The sequence below is a fragment of the Perca fluviatilis genome, chromosome 16 (genome assembly GCF_010015445.1).
Source record: "Perca fluviatilis chromosome 16, GENO_Pfluv_1.0, whole genome shotgun sequence".
NCBI lineage: Eukaryota > Metazoa > Chordata > Actinopteri > Perciformes > Percidae > Perca > Perca fluviatilis.
In genome coordinates, this window is record NC_053127.1 from 6,807,001 (window position 1) to 6,819,955 (window position 12,955).

At 39.7% G+C, this 12,955-nt stretch overlaps 1 protein-coding gene across 4 annotated transcripts in view; it reads left to right on the forward strand.

Moving 5' to 3' along the window:
• sgcd (sarcoglycan, delta (dystrophin-associated glycoprotein)) overlaps positions 1 to 12,955 on the forward strand; it is a 383,518-nt gene that overhangs the window by 153,136 nt on the left and 217,427 nt on the right. For 3 of the 4 annotated variants that reach the window (XM_039778324.1, XM_039778323.1, XM_039778325.1), the window contains exon 2: positions 509 to 570. The exons of the other annotated variant lie outside the window; for it this stretch is intronic. The gene's annotated coding sequence lies outside the window, so the exon portion shown is untranslated. The remainder of the gene's footprint in view (positions 1 to 508; positions 571 to 12,955) is intronic. 4 annotated transcript variants of the gene reach the window in all.

The window sequence follows — 12,955 nt, forward strand, 5'->3', positions numbered from 1 at the left end:
TGAGCATTATATGGGAATATAACAGTGATGGTAGTAAAGTTAAGAAAATACTGCATAGCAGCATCAACACAACAGTGAGGGGACATCGGGTGATGAATGGGGTTTTTAGCTTTTTTTAATATGCACTCGCTGGCTTGCAACGTTGCCAAACGACCAAACCGCAGCAATTTAACATGAAAACACAACAAAAGTCCACGCAGCACAACGTTACCTGAAACGAGAGCTCCGAGAGTTGAAACCCTCCAGAGCTCCCCGAAGCTTCATTTGAAAAGGATTTCTTTTGAAGGAATTCTGCTGAATCCGGTCCCTCGGTTCTTTCCCGGTTCGGCCTTTTTCCTCTCTGCAATGAAATCGATGACTGCGGGAGATCTGTGCACTGATCCCGCATCAGCACACTCTTATTGGAGAAACTTGGGAAATAATAATATGGGCCTGGGAGGAGATGATCAGCTTAGAGGCGGCCCATCCTTCACATGCTGACCGTATCTTTCTACCCTCCTCATCTCAGGTGATTAGAGAAATCCCCCGGACCCTGTCAGACACCCCGCATCAGCACACTCATACACTGAGGTGAGTGTGTGTGTGTGTGTGTGTGTGTGTGTGTGTGTGTGTGTGTTTGAGTTTGCAATCTGTGCCTGCATGAACAAAAGTTTGATGTGTGTTTGTGCGTCTTTGTTTTTATACTGCATGTCTGCTCGAGTGTAACTTCCCTATAGGGTAATATCGTTATTGTAATATTCAACACAATTACCACATATTTTTTCTCATATGGTGCAGCCCTACTAGAATACAGTACTTAATGAAATGCACTGAGATACTTCCCACTTCTGGTGATGCAGTGTTTTCTAAAAAGTGAAGCGGAGCAGAAAAGCACAGGTGCCTCTACTCAGCATCTGCTCCGGAGCGCGATGGGAGCCGCTCGCCTCTTTTCTGCCGGCTCCGAGTGGATACAAAGGCAGAGCGCAGTCAGCCTCAGTCTGCCACACACTGTCACGTTGCCAGAGGAGCGGTTAGACGGATTTCACAGGTGTTTCCTAAGGCATGACAACAGAAAATGGCTTTATGAAATCAAATAAAAGCACAGCGAGAGGCGGTGCCAGGAACAATAACAAAATGCTGTCCTGTAACGAGACGTGCAATGTGTTGACGTGTTGGGCTTACTTTGCCGCCAATTGGACTGTAACGTAAAAGAAGAATGACTTTAACAGGAAAGAGGTTTGGCAGCAAGCATGTCAGCTGCGATGTGGGCCAATTTGCAGACATGTCCCCAACAAAATTTGTCAACTCAGTAGGGCTGGGACGATACGCTTTTGTCCCGATGCGATTCTTTCACGATACATGGGTGCCGATTCTATTTGTATTGTGATTTTTCATTTCGCTAAAAAATATATATAATGGTGGGAAAAACCCTGCTAAGATAGACCTGATACAAATTGTGGATGACCCAAATAGACCTGCGGTTGTGTAAACGATCTAAAGTCCCACTTTTTGTTTATTTCTTTACTGCTGGACGACTTCTAAAAAGGCACTTGGTTTGCCCTCCCCAGGGGAGTTATGTTTGGAATAAAAAAAAAAAAAAAAACAGGTTGTCAAAAGTTATAAGTAATAGTTTGGAGAGCAGCTAGTACAGAGCTATTATAGCTTAGCTTCATGAAATCCCAATTTAGTTTCTGACAGTATAATGGCTGAGAAAGATTGAACAGTGATTTTGCTGCACGATAGATTGTGGAGGGAAAAAGAACGAGAGATGAAAAGATGTGAGTCGGGAGAGGAACGGGGGAGGGGGGCTGACAAGCGAAGAGATGCAGACGACCGAGGAGGAGAGATAAGTAAAGAAGTAGGCTGAGGGAGGGAGAGGGGGAGGATGGATGGATAAATGAATGGTGGCGGAGAGAGAAACGAAGACATTAAAATGTGTAGAGGAGGAGAAGCAGAGGTGGTGGCAGGTGGGGGAGGATAAAGTGGAGAGGGGCATACGACGGTCCGGGCAGGTCTCCAAAAAGTCTCCCAGTGGCGATCCAGCAGGGGGGCCAGAGAACTAGGGTTGGGGATCATTTGGTTTTTTTCTGATACCAGAGCTAAACCGATACTTTTACAACGGTACCGATACCGATACGTTTCTGACAACGGCAGCTACGGACTGTTGTACGTCCCGGTGATGGAATCCTCTCCAGTGAAATACAGACACACTTTACACCGTTTAGCTGTCAGCATTTTAACCATGTTTAATCCAGTGTAGTGTTAATTTTGTCACCTATTTTTAATTTAGTCTTAGTCTTGTACCTGTAAGTTTTAGTCATATTTAGTCATTCACATATCTTTTTTTGTTAGTCAAGTTTTCGTCGACTAAAAGTCTCGTCATTTTAGTCTAGTTTTAGTCAAGAGAAAACTCAATATATCTTGGTCAAGTTTTAGTCAAAACATTTTAGTCTTTTTTTTTTTTTTTAAATAAATTATTTCTGAGATTATTTCTGATAACCATTTCAGTCAAATAGTTATACAAAAATAAATTATATATATCGAGCCTCTTCCTTATTTCACCAGTGAATTCCTGTTAAACGACAAAAACAACCACTGAATAGGAAAATGTTATTTTACAATAACATTGAACGGAGCACGAGGCTGGCGAGGCGAGTTTGAAGTGAACGCAACATCTGTGTTGTTTTTCAGACAACGGCAGCTGCAGACAGTTGTATCGTCCTAAGGCATGGATACCCGACCTCGAGGGAATATCCCGGACGGGTCGGGTTCGGACAGATATTTAGAAATTATGGTCGGGTCGGGTCGGGCTCGGTCATATCAGCTAATAATTTGTTGTAAAATGATGCTGCGCTCCTTTTAAGAGAGCTCAGTTTGTGTGTGTGTGTGTGTATATATATATATGTATGTATGTATATATATATATATATATATATATATATATATATATATATATATATATATTGTGGTATTTGATTTTCTCCATATCGCCCAGCCCTATTTCGGAACATCAGAGAGCGGCACCGAAATCTGCGTTGCTATTCAGACCGTTACATACCGGTTGTTTTGGCACCGGTGCCGTATTAGCACCAGTACCAGTACCCGACCTTACTGAGAGCAAGAGGGAGAACAGGAGAGAATGAACAATTAAATATGGAAGGAGAAAGAGAGTGCAGTGCAAAAAGAGAGATGCTCAGCGGGGACGGGGGGTGATGCAGAGAAAAAGGCAACAAAGGGGAACGAGAAACAAATACATGAACTCTAAATTGTCTCCGCCGCCACTCCTGTGACAAACACAGAAAATACTAAATCATTTAAATCGAGCAACAAAGTGGTGAATTCTGGGAGTTCAGCTGGGGGGAAAAAAAGCTCAATTTGCGGAGATCGCATCAAATTAAAAGTACCCCCTGATCCCTCCCTGTTTCATGTAAAACATTTAAACGTTATAGTAATATCCTGTAAAAATTGCATGAACCCCTAGTGTCTGGTTACTGCTGTATGAAGCCCAGATTCTACAGTTAAGATTTTTTTAGTATGACTTGAACTTCGCACTGAAGTTTGCACTTTGAAGTCTGCACTCCTGCAGAGGAAAATGATGCCCAAAAGAAATTGATTTCACCCAGAGGAAGTATTATCAGGGGACTCTTATCTTAACCAAAATATGTCAAGACATCGGCGCTTAAGTTTAGACTTCACAGCTGGTATATTCTCAGGGGGCTGCAATCAACGATTATCTCCCCAGGTAATAATCATTCTTGTGGGACTTGAGGCACACATCGGGGACGTTCCAGTCTGGGCCTCCAATTACTGATACAGGTTTAAGGAGTGCTTTCTAAGTTGGATTCTGGGAACACTTTAACCAAGAGCTCTATCACGTCTGTTCAGTGAATGTCAGTGTCGCTGTCCCTGGTGCTGAAAAAGGTTGACAGATTGATTTTGAAGCGATTTGGCAAATTTAACTGTCTGCAAGCCTTTGGCATGTCTAAAATACATTGACTACTATGTACTCATATACAGTCAACAGTGAGAGCGTGCAGCTCGCTTTTTTTAAAAGGGGTGGTGATGGTGCAGTGGATATGACACGTTCCTTTGGTGTGGGAGATCAGGGTTCAAGTCCCACTGCGATACATCAACCAGTGTGTCTGAGCAAGACACTTAACCCCTAGTTGCTCCAGACATCTGCTTCAGACATATCTAGCAATTGTAAGTCACTTTGGATAAAAGCATCAGCTATATGCTACAAATAGGTGCACTTAACTAAATTAGGACTAAGCCTCTAATTAAGCACTAATAGTCTTAATATCTGCCTGCAGCATCAACAAGTTATGCAAGTGTCATATCAAATTACTATTCTGGTATCCGGTGTCTGTCCTAAATGGAAATTCCCGGTCAATGAAGAGCAATACTTACAATATAGTCTACAGACATGAGAACCGATTTATACGATATACTTATAACATTTCGTTATGTATTTAGAAGATTTTACATTCCTCAAAGAAAAAACCTCCCTCTTCCCTCCCAAACCAGTGCCTAACCTATTAAATCAAATAATTACTAATTTCTTACACTGCACTGTAGCTTATATTATTATTATTATTGTAGATTTTTTTTGGGGCATTTTAGGCCTTTATTTATATAGGACAGCTGAAGATAGGGGTGTAAGAAAAGAATCGATACACTTGAGTATCGTGATGTTTTATTTAGCAATACTGTATCGATTTTCAAAAACGCAATATCTCAGAATGTCTCTCTCTGCAAGACCTTACTCCACAGCGCTGTGGAGATAGAGCTGGCAATGCAAGACTAGGGAAAGGCAGACTACACCAGTATCAGTAAAAACTACTATATAAAGAGGTATTTATAGGATGCAAATACTTTGAATTGTTATTGCTGAAAATGTTGACTATAAATATTTGACCGGTACTGAAACGGTACTTTTAAAACGGTGCCGTTGCCTAAACGGTGCCTGAAGTAATACTTTTTTAGGTTCAGTACCCAACCCTAATACAAAGTGGATTCAAAGTCAGAAAAATCTCAAGGATTATTACTTGAAACTGAAAGTATTTAGCTGTTATCTAGTCCTGCAGATGATGCAAGGGAGCACACAAGCCCGTTAATCTGTGACCTTTTTCAAGGTGTCTTTGTTTACCGGGCTGCTTAGAAACATGCTGTAAATGTAAAATGTAAATTGAAAGAATAAGATTGCCTCAAGATCATCTTAGACTCAAGGGTATTTGTCCTCCCATCTTCTCTTTTACATCCCTCTCTACTGTATTTGTAAAGCAGACATGTTGTTCAAAATAACCAACAAAACCAATCTGCTCGTCTCTGGGCTGACTACAGGAGCAACAAAGGAGTGAAATAAAAGCCTGTTGGCATTTAAACCGTTCCCTGTCACTTCCCACAGAATAATGGCTGCAGGAAATATCCTCCCATGAGGCCTTATGATAATAGGCCCATATGTGCCGGCCCGGCTGACGGTAATTAATTGCTACAAAAAACTTGTGAGGTCGCTCCGTGGCGTTCAGTGACCGCCAGACATGAGTGCAATGACACAGCAGGATTTTTACAGAATTGAGAGAAGCGTCGGGGGACAACTGGGTGAGGAGAGGGGGCAGATTAGTTAGAAGTTTGACCTTTCCCATAAGGCACCAGCTCATCGCCTCGTTCCTGTTGTCACTAGATTAGAGAATTTAAATGCAGTGGGAGGTCAGCGGGGGATTTACTGCACAGCATTGTCGCCCAGGCTCTAACTCTTCTTTTTGGTAATGTTTTCATCTGGAAAATGCAAAGGCCTGGCAGGTTAGGGTTAAAGATAAAGTAGATGAGTTAGGAGTAGGGTAGTCTAAATCGATGACATTTAATATCCAGTTTTCCAAATTCTGCCGGATGTCCCTCTTTTCGGGCCGGATGTCCGTCACCTTCCGCTTTCTTTGTGTTGGCGTTCTAAACTCCGGTGGATTTCTAAAGGACTATGGTTAATTGCTCCTCAGATCTCTGCAGGGTAAATCCAGACAGCTAGCTAGACTATCTGTCCAATCTGAGTTTTCTGTTGCACGACTAAAACTATACACTATACACATGTTCCACCAAAACAAGTTCCTTCCCGAGGCTATTTTGCAGAGGCGCTGTTGCTCTGTCAGGCGCTTAGCTCCGCCCAAGACGATTGTGATTGGTTTAAAGAAATGCCAATAAACCAGAGCACGTTTTTCTCCCGTCACGGTGTGATCTGTGTGGACTAGCCAGATCCTCCTCAGCAGCGCTGTAGAGGAAGGTCTGGCAATGTGAGACTAACAAGGAAGAAAGTAATGAACCACCTTCAATCTGAAAACGCATTCCATTTTGGAGTCCTGTATCTCCATATTTCCAATTCCAGGGCTCTCGGTGTGATCCTCAAGCATCATCAAATATCCCGCACAATCATCAAAATGTCATTACTACAAATTTCTTTGGACGCCTTTATTAGTAGACCGAGAAGTGACTCAAAAGTTTTGAAATTAGATCCAAATTAGAAACAAACGACTACCACTGGTATGTCTTTGTGCAAAATTCCTACCTTGAACGTTGACATATGGCACTTCTGCAAAACAACAAACTATGTTCAATGACAATTAAGTTTTACGTCAAATGCCAACTGACCCAGACTGGAATGATTTGTCAAAGTTGGGCCAATTACAGTTGATGAAATTACTTATTGGCTGAACAATCGTTACTGAACCTGTCTCTTAAACTGCTTAGTTGTTAACAAAATAGTTTAGTTAGGCTAATATGCTTATTTGCATTCTTGATGAGATCATTACCATTCTCAACAAAACGTGCCAACCAGCACATCTAAAGTTCACTAGCTTCTTGTTTGCTGTCTTTGGATAGAGCCAGGCTAGCTGTTTACGATTCATTGCAGTCCTTGTGCTAAGCTAACTGTCTACCGTTTACCATACGGACATTAGAGTAGTGTCAACCTTCTTGTAATAAATAACAAGTAAGCGTATTTCCCAAATGTGGAACCATTGCTTCAACATTCAATTGGACAGACCCTTGCTGTGAATGTGTGGATTTGTATGAAGTTGAGTCTGAACAAAAGTCTGGAAAAAAAAAAACACAGAATCAAGTCTTGACCAACTGGCTAAACAATCGGCAAACTTTGAGTGTTCAAGGGATGACAAGACTCTCTTTCCCTCTCTGAACATGAAAAGAAAACTTTGTTTGATGCCAGCTTGAGTTTTATTCCTTAGCACCAGCCATCATTCTATCAGTTATAATAACATTGCACTCCCCAAAGCAATTGCTGAGATCTGGCAACACAACAGCATTGCTAAAAATAGGTCAGATGGGGCAAAGAAACGACTGCAGTCAGCTACGACAATAAAGCCCACGATTTAATAAAGCATAGTTTTCTTTGAAAACCTAAAAAAAAAAAAAAAACTAAACTAAATGCAATAGACATGAATTTGATACCTGTTCAGTTGCTGAGTCATGCTTCATTTTTCAATATATATTCATATATTCAATCCTCAACAATCCAATATTATCGACACAAAGTGAAAATATCCATACATGTTGTCATCTTTAGGATGCCCCTTTATTTTGAAATTCCCACTTTATATTTATTGTTTTTTATTAAAAAGAATAGTTTATTTTTTATGTAAGTGTCTAGAAGAGCTCAGTAATGAAATTGATTTTTGCAAATAAATATATATAAAAATGTAACCGATTTGTGTTAAATGGGCTCATGTATCGTCTTGTATCGGTCGCTAAAAAGGTACTTGTAAAACGGTGCCGTTGCCTAAACGGTGCCTGAAGTGATACTTTTTTAGGTTCAGTACCCAACCCTAATACAAAGTGGGTTCAATGTCAGAAAAATCTCAAGGATTATTACTTGAAACTGAAAGTATTTAGCTGTTATCTAGTCCTGCAGATGATGCAAGGGAGCACACAAGCCCGTTAATCTGTGACCTTTTTCAAGGTGTCTTTGTTTACCGGGCTGCTTAGAAACATGCTGTAAATGTAAATTGAAAGAATAAGATTGCTTTGAGATCATCTTAGACTCAAGGGTATTTGTCCTCCCATCTTCTCTTTTACATCCCTCTCTACTGTATTTGTAAAGCAGGCATGTTGTTCAAAATAACCAACCAACCCAATCTGCTCGTAACTGATAGTGTTAAATGGGCTTATGTATCGTCTCATATCGTTCGCAGGTATAATTAATTGAATCAAATCGAAATTGTGTCGTGGCGGACTTTGTGATATGAGTAAATATGATATTGTTGTCCAAAGAATCAATATAATATCATATTGTGATAAAATGTGATAAAACGTGACAATTTCAATTTCACGATTCAAAAAAATCGTTTTTTTTTCTTCCCCAATCTGTTTATTAAATTTTCCGACAATGATGTAGACAAAACAATGAACAGTGTAACGTTGTTCCAAACAGGGTATCATGCAAATGTTAAAGAAAAGACAGAGCACTATGAAGACAATACACTACAAACGAGAGACAAAGGAAAAAAAAGAGAACCAAAAACAAAGGCTGTGGGCTGGTCTGCTGCCACTCATATCATATCAGTAAGGACATCACTCAGGGATATTTGGAAAATGCATGTCTCGAATGTATTGAAAGAAGGGGGACCCATATTTTATTGAATTTTCTCAGTTTGCCCCTTAGTATACATCTAATTCTTTCCATTTTGACAAACCCAAGAACTTCCCTTATTCAACGGGTATGCAGAGGTGGTGCCGGAGATTTCCACTGTAATAAGATCAAGCGTCTGGCGAGTAGAGTGACAAAAGCTACAAAGCTTTTTTCCGAGGAAGAGAGTGATAGCATGGGTGGAATTACGCAAAAACAATGCTACCATAGCATTTGGATCAATTGCTTTCCCAATGACCTTTGACAATGAACTAAAGATTTCTACCCAGTAAGATTTAAAAAATAAATAAATACTTGTAAATAGAAACTATGTACAACTTTTGATGATTTAAATTGGGGACTCGTGCAAAATATTGTGGTTTGGATGTTTTTAAGTTTGAAACTCCACATTTCAGGCAGGCCACACATTTCTGTATTGCTAAAAATAAATAAATAATAAAAATAAAGTAAGAGGATCACAGATTGCCACAGAAAGCTTTGCAAACAGCACTGGCGAGACAACAGAACTGTGGAGTGCAGCCGGGAGCGGTGTGTCTGTGGAGCGGTTAGGCCAAGCCTAGCGCTAGCTGCGATAGGCTCTGCGAGACGCCAACAGTACTTCACACAAGATGCTAAACAGGAAAATCTCCTCACTGAGTTTTTGATCTCTTTCTTTCTGTTATGTCGGAACACCAAGAAGACCAGCTGCTGCTGCTGCTGCTCTGTGGGCAATCATCTGCTCTGAAATCTGTCAGGAACGTGTTAGTGGTTGATTCATTGGCTTTAATCATGAAGAAATCTGCTTAAAAAACCTACGGTGACAGCGGCAAATACTTTGTATCTCCATATTTCTTCATCTTAATTTTTTCCATAAATCAATGCGGTTGGTTACCCTTTAAGGTCTACAGTCTGTCTGTAGGTTTAACAGATATTTAAACAGTGACAGCTATTTCGTCTGACTTCGTCTGAGTTACATAGCTCAAAAAATGTTTTCAAATGAGCCTTCTTTCATTTCCTGAAAAACAACTGGTCTGGACGTACAAGGTTTTCACTTAAAAGTGATGTTATATGAAGAAAAATGTAAAGAAAAGAAAATACTGTGACCTTCTGCTTAGCTGAGCTGAGGAATAGAAAATAAATCAGTCCGTCCAGGGTTTCGTGGCCTTTTTTTGAGATTGTTGCGGCCCAAAATGCCTGATTTTGTCAAATTTTGTAAAAACAAAACATTGCAATAAAAGTTGCGATGTCTTTTGTGTTTTTGTTGCAATGATGTTGCGAGAGACAGTGAAAATTGCATTAAAAAGTTGCGATTTTTTTTTTTTTGTGTATACTTCTTTTAAAATAAAAAGGAAACTTGTTTTGGGGAGAATAAAACTACTCTGGGCTGAGTTTTCCTAGAAACCTTACCAAAAAGGCTCAGGATGCTGCAAATGTTGGTATAATATGAAAATTGCTGGTGGATTTAAGACAAAAAAATAATAATTTATTGAATGAATCCAATTTGAACATATATGTCAGTGGCTTGTTGATCTTTACATTGTTAGTTAATTTCCTATCCCCGGCCTGGCCTGGGACACACATTCATACGTTTAAAAAAAAACAAAAAACAAACATTGTATAAGCAAGTGATTTTTTATGCAATATCCAGCTAAGTAGAGTCCAAAAACATTGTATCGGAAAGTAATTTTTTTATGCAACATCCAGCTAAGTAGAGTCCAGAAACATTGTATAGGAAAGTGATTTCTTTTATGCAATATCCAGCTAAGTAGAGTCCAGATACCTTGTATAAGCAAACCGCCCGCCCATCGGCGATTTCCAATGTATTCATCCAATTGCCCAATGCTATTACTCACACACACAGGAGATGTGTTCTCCACTCAGTATTAACAACATCCTCCAGACTTGACTCCAGCAGCTGCAGTCTGAGGGAAGAGAGAAGGAGCATTTGAATTATTGAACAAATCAAGGTCCCCGGCTATGTATTTATATGATACTCGTAATGAGGCCGCTGGAGATTGTGCCTTAAGTTATGGAGAGAAATAAGATCTTTATAAGCTCTGCGGTGTGTCTCTACTACACTAAACCTCTGCACACATGATGACTTTACTGACCACGGTATGCTCTTCTTTCTTTCGTCCCTCTGGACCTGCTGCACGATCACCACATTTATTATCCTTAATATCTCTAGAGGCTCAAGTGGAGCACCTCCTAAAAGTTTATCTAACGGTTTCTTGGTCTGTAAGGATCTTTTCCCGTGTTGTAATGCATGCACAGTAGCAAATGGTGGTTTAGGGAGTAATGCTCAGTTAGTCCAGAGCCTTGCATGGAGGAAATCCAGTGTGTGTTTCTACCAGTTGTTCAATCACAGTACCAGGATGTTGCCTGATTGACAAAACAATCTCACCTCAAGGTCCACTTGGTACCTGATTGGACCTTTCGACCATATCACACGGTCCTAATCAACATTGAGTTTCCTCTATTGTCATCGATTCTAGATGTTCACACTTTCCATGATTCGAGCACCGCCAGGGCCTCCCATTCATTTAGAATTTCTGTTTTCAAGGTAAAGAATGAACTTTGAATCTCAACTTGTATTTGGTGGTCAGAATAGCAATGTTATACTTTAAAATAAGTGTGCTTTTAAAGTTGGGCTGCACAATTAATTGCAGGGGGAGGCACATAATTTGTTAAAGGCCAAATATGCGTCAAACCATTCTGGATTAAGTATTGTGGTGCTTCAGAGACGTCCCGGCCTACAAATCCTATCCTACAGTTAGGCGTGGGTCGGTTACGGTTTCGAGTTGTACCGTGGTTTGAAACAGTCAAGGTTTCAAAACCAATAACATTTTCCGTCATACCGTTCCTAAGGTATGAGCTGTTATTTATGAGTCTTCAAAGAGAGAAACTGCAGTTTAGTAATCTGTCTCCCTGCCGGTGTGCAGTGTGTTTAAAAATAAAATACATTGTGTTCAATGGAAAAACATTTTGTCTTTTACCCAGACATCTAAAAAAAAATGATACATTTTAAAGCTGTAATTGCAAATTCCGTGAAATCGTGATATTTTCGCTGAAGGTTATCATATCGTCAGAATCGTATACCGGCCCATGCCTACCTACAATCTAAAGAAAAAAATCTTTGTTTCGTACAGATCCTCGCATAAATTCATCCAAAATGTTCATATTTTTCAATAAAAATGACAATGATGGTACAAAAATTATCATTCCCTCCAACATCGTGAAACATATTGCAATCACAATATCGCAAAATAATCGCAATTAGATATTTTCCTCATATTGTGTAGCCCTATTTTAAAGGCCTATTTAAGGAACAAAAAGTGCATTTTGTTCAGACAGGTAAGATATGTTTCTTGCCAAACATGATGACATGCCCTGCAACTTCAGATTAATGGGTCTCTGCAAACACACCAACACAGTGTATTCAATAATATATCAAACAACAAACAATAATTACGTGGGAGTTCAGTCTATCAGGTTGCTACGTGATAACATAAGTCTTGGGGACCAATTTGGTGCACAAGAGCTGTGTACATAAAAGACAGAGGCCTCTGAAGAAATTAAACCCTACAACTGAAAGAACAAAGGAAAAGAAAAATGAGGATCCCCTGTTGAATAAAGGCGGGCAGCAATCGATTCAACAATGACACAATAAAAAACCTGTAAAATCAACAGTCGGTCTGGTTTTAGTACAGTCTTCACGTGACGTTGCTTTTTTTCCCCTTGCCTCATTGAAGTCGTTAGTAGCCTTTTACTTCTTCAGTGTCAACATATATGATTAATCAATCATATCACCTCATTTCCACAATATGATTTTTTTTTTTCTGTATCCAATCCAATATCTTTCAACTTACTAATACTTACTACCATTTCATTTTTCCCCCTGTTTTTCACTGGGTAGATGTAACAGAGATCAAAGTCTTTTTATTATTATTTTTTTCAAACACTAGTTGAAAAAGATTACAAAGAAAATATAAATGCGAACATTGGGAAAATGGCTTAGTGAATGTTTCCCAGGGTCTGGAGTCCTAAAGTTCAAACGGTTATTACCTGTCTTGATGGTCTCCAAAACTCATATTTCAATTCTCCGCTACTCTCTCTGTGATCTATTAAAGTACTTCCTCTTGCTGTGGATCACAAACTTAAACACAGCTGCAGAGTGAAACGAGCCACTGCAGTCCTTCAAATTCGGCTTTTACTTCACACTCTCCTCTGCAGGAAACGAGCACCAAGTTAGAAAATGCGTGATTATAGGTACACACACATCACAAGAATAGAAAAATAGATCAATTGTACTCACAGTTAAATATATATGAGCACATTACTTCACTT